We start from the raw sequence: 4,625 nt of genomic DNA, 5'->3' as shown, positions 1-4,625 counted from the left end.
AGATTGCTTTTGCTATTTGGGGTCTTTTGTGTTTCCATACAAATTGTGAAATTTTTTTTTCTAGTTCTGTAAAAAATGCTAGTGGTAGTTTGATAGGGATTGCATTGAATCTGTAGATTGCTTTGGGTAGTAGAGTCATTTTCACAATGTTGATTCTTCCAATCCAAGAACATGGTATATTTCTCCACCTATTTGTATCATCTTTAATTTCTTTCATCAGTGTCTTATAGTTTTCTGCATACAAGTCTTTTGTCTCCTTAGGTAGGTTTATTCCTAGATATTTTATTCTTTTTGTTGCCGTGGTAAATGGGAGTGTTTTCTTAATTTCACTCTCAGATTTTTCATCATTAGTGTATAAGAATGCCAGAGATTTCTGTGCATTAATTTTGTATCCTGCTACTTTACCAAATTCATTGATTAGCTCTAGTGGTTTTCTGGTAGCATCCTTAGGATTCTCTATGTATAATATCATGTCATCTGCAAATAGTGACAGCTTTACTTCTTCTTTTCCTATTTGGATTCCTTTTATTTGTTTTTTTTTTTTTTCTCTGATTGCTGTGGCTAGAACTTCCAAAACTATGTTGAATAAGAGTGGTGAGAGTGGGCAACCTTGTCTTGTTCCTGATCTTAGTGGAAATGGTTTCAGTTCTTCACCATTGAGAACTTTGTTGGCTGTGGGTTTGTCATATATGGCCTTTATTATGTTGAGGAAAGTTCCCTCTATGCCTACTTTCTGCAGGGTTTTTATCATAAATGGGTGTTGAATTTTGTCAAAAGCTTTCTCTGCATCTATTGAGATGATCATATGGTTTTTCTCCTTCAGTTTGTTGCTATGGTGTATCACGTTGTTTGATTTGTGTATATTGAAGAATCCTTGCATTCCCAGAATACACCTCACTTGATCATGGTGTATGATCCTTTTAATGTGCTGTTGGATTCTGTTTGCTAGTATTTTGTTGAGGATTTTTGCATCTATGTTCATCAGTGATATTGGCCTGTAGTTTTCTTTCTTTGTGACGTCTTTGTCTGGTTTTGGTATCAGGGTGATGGTGGCCTCATAGAATGAGTTTGGGAGTGTTCCTCCCTCTGCTATCTTTTGGAAGAGTTTGAGAAGGATAGGTGTTAGCTCTTCTCTAAATGTTTGATAGAATTCGCCTGTGAAGCCATCTGGTCCTGGGCTTTTGTTTGTTGGAAGATTTTTATTCACAGTTTCAATTTCAGTGCTTGTGATTGGTCTGTTCATATTTTCTATTTCTTCCTGGTTCAGTCTCGGCAGCTTGTGCATTTCTAAGAATTTGTCCATTTCTTCCAGGTTGTCCATTTTATTGGCATACAGTTGCTTGTAGTAATCTCTAATATTCTTTTGTATTTCTGCAGTGTCCGTTGTTACGTCTGAATGAGTTCTTTGATGTCTATGCGATTTTGATTTCTCTCTGAAGCATTTGACACATTCATTACATTCATAGGGTTTCTCTCCTGTGTGTGTTCTCTGATATGTACCTTTTGATTGAAGGTTCTCTCACATTCATTACATTCACCGGATTTCTCTTCTGTGTGAGTTCTCTGATGTATAATGAGCTTTGTCCTTTCTTGGAAGGCTTTGTCACGTTCGTTGCATGTATATGGTTTTTCACCTGTGTGCGTTCTCTGATGTATATGCAGTGCTGATTTTTCTCTGAAGGATTTGCCACATTCATTACATTCAAAGGGTTTCTCTCTTTTGTGCATTGTACTCCTGATGTACACTGAAGCGTGCCTTCTTGTGGAAGGCTTTTCTGTATTCTGTACATCCGTAGGGTTTTTCTCCTACATGAGTGATCTGATGAGCAATAAGGAGTGAATTCTTGCTGAAAGATTTTCTACACTCAGGAAATTAACAGATTTTCTCTCCAGCTTGAGTTATATTATGCTGAACAAAGAATGGGTTATGCTTATGACCTTTCCCACCCACATTATGGTCATGGGATTTCATTCCATTATTTTTCTCAAGCCTTCCATGAATTAATAATTTTCCACATCCATTACATTCATAACATTCTGAGCTGCAAAGCCTCTATTATGACCGAGTAAACCCTAATTATCTTGAAAACTTTTCTGAGTCATATATACAGGGAATGTGTAATGAAGAAACCACCCCTGTGCTCTGAGGAAGTGGGTTTACAAATCCATTATATTCATGACCTCTATCCTTAGTCAAATGTTTCTCATTAATGGATATAGCTTGCCTCAGGTGTCTGTTTTGGTTTTTCTGGTACCTCTCCAGCTGGTCAACTTGCCAGACTTCTAGAAAGAAGAAGAATAAACCATACTGTGTGAACACACCTTTTGTCAGAAGCAGACCTTTGTAGGGTTGACTTTTATTTTCTTTTGACTAGATACCAGTCAGAAAGAAATTCGAAGCACATGTCTCTCCTATATGCTGAGCTTAAGGGGAAAAAAGCTCAAATTGCTCTAATAGATATTGGAACAGGAGAGTAACAATAAATATAAGTGACTTTGATTTTTTAAGAAAAGTACCTTAAAATTGAGGAGAGAAAGTGAAAATAGGTTTAGGTAGCCGCTGAGTAGGAAAAAAGGATTTTTTGAAATGGTATCAGATCTAGGATTTGGAGGGAGGGGACTCAAAATAGGATGGAAAGAGCTTTTCAGGAAAGCTGAAAATAACTGAGGTGACCAAGAGAAGAAGCAGAAGGACAAGGCCAGATTATAGTCTGGTTCCTCTCCATCTCATTCCAAGATTACCATGAGACAGTAACTCACAAAACTAACAATTTGGAGTTAGAAAAAACAGTTCATATGCTTTAGGAAGATATTTCTGAGCTTTAAGAGATGTCTGGCACTCACTGACACATGGGAGACTTACTCTCATCATCTCCCACCTATTCATTTCTTATTTACCTGTACAACTCGAACTTGGGATTTCTCTCTGTATGATCCAAAGTCCTCTCTTCTCCAAAGAGGTAATCATATCTAGTTCAGTAACAGGATACCCTGTAATGGGAAATGATACAAGACTTGGGCACATCTGTGTGAGCTTCAGGGCCTCAAAGTAATTAGGAAGGTACATTTTAATAAGCATAACTTTCCCATGAGAGGTGAAAATACAAACACCTTGTTCAGTCTAAGAGAGATTAAGAATCTTTAGTTCCTCAGAAATAGACTCACAGACATAGAAAACAAACTTATGGTTATCAAAGGGGAAAGAGAAGGGGAGGAGGGATAAATTAGGAGTATGGGATTAATAGATACAAACTACCATACATAAAATAGATAAGCAACAAGGATTTACTGTATAACACAGGGAACTATATTCAATATCTTATAATAACCTATAATGGAAAACAATCTCAAAAATATATGTATATATATAACTGAATCACTTTGCTACACACCTGAAACAAATACAATATTGTAAATCAACTATACTTCAATTTAAAAAATTTTTTAAGAATCTTATGGTTACCAAAGGGGAAAGGGCGTGGGGGAGGGATAAATTAGGAGTTTGGGATTAGCATATACAAATTACTATATATAAAATAGATAAACAACAAAGACCTACTGTATAGCACAGGAAACTATATTCAATATACTGTAATAAACCATAATGGAGGGACTTCCCTGGTGGTCCAATGTTTAAGACTCCACGCTTCCACTGCAGGGGACGCAGGTTCAATCCCTGGTCAGGGAACTAAGATCCCATATGCCGCGTGGCACGGCCAAAAAATTAAAAAGAAAACATGATGGAAAAGAATATGAAAAAGAATATATATATATGTGTATATATATATATATATATATATATATATATAACTTAATCACTTTGCTGTACACCAGAAACTAACACAACATTGTAAATCAACTATACATCAATAAAAAAAAATAAGACTCTTTAGTTCCTGGAACTTGAGGTCAAAGTATTACTACACTTCAGAGATGGAAAGTTGTTCTATTGGGTACACTATGAATTACTCAGGGAGGCTATAGTTCTCTAGCATCACATCTTTGTACAGGGTTCTCTGAGTAGGGTCCAGATGATTCCACTCCTCCTGGGTGAAGTCCACAGACACATCTTCGAATGACACCAATCCCTGTAATTACATACTTCTATTCAATCAGTTTGATAAAAATTAAAATAATATATTTTAAAAATTATTTATTTATTTATGCTGCACCAGGTCTTAGTTGCAGCACGCGGGATCTTCATTGCAGCATGTGGACTTCTTAGTTGCGGCATGCTGACTTCTTAGTTACAGCATGAGGACTTCTTAGTTGTGGCATGAGGGCTCTTAATTAAGGCATATAGGATCTAGTTCCCCGACCAGGGATTGAACCCGGCCCCCCTGCATTGGGAGCATGGAGTCTTACCCACTGGACCACCAGGAAAGTCCCAAAATTAAAATTATATATATATATTTTTTTTTATCGTGACCAAACGTAGGGTGGATAGCTAGTGGGAAGCAGCCGCATGGCACAGGGAGATCAGCTAGGTGGTTTGTGACCACCTAGAGGGGTGGGATAGGGAGGGTGGGAGGGAGGGAGATGCAAGAGGGAAGAGATATGGGAACATATGTATATGTATAACTGATTCACTTTGTTGTAAAGCAGAAACTAACACACCATTGTAA

General features: G+C 37.1%; 1 long non-coding RNA gene across 1 annotated transcript in view; it reads right to left on the bottom strand.

Annotated features, from left to right (window-relative positions):
- Window positions 1-2,905: 2,905 nt before the first annotated feature.
- LOC102989143 (uncharacterized) overlaps window positions 2,906-4,625 on the bottom strand; it is a 69,895-nt gene continuing 68,175 nt past the window's right edge. The window contains exon 6 of the long non-coding RNA XR_002890737.3: window positions 2,906-2,991. This is a non-coding gene — a long non-coding RNA (uncharacterized lncRNA). The remainder of the gene's footprint in view (window positions 2,992-4,625) is intronic.

The sequence above is a fragment of the Physeter macrocephalus genome, chromosome 21, assembly GCF_002837175.3.
Source record: "Physeter macrocephalus isolate SW-GA chromosome 21, ASM283717v5, whole genome shotgun sequence".
Lineage (NCBI taxonomy): Eukaryota > Metazoa > Chordata > Mammalia > Artiodactyla > Physeteridae > Physeter > Physeter macrocephalus.
The sequence above is the reverse complement of the archived record's forward strand: the minus strand, read 5'-3'. Positions and strand labels throughout refer to the sequence as shown.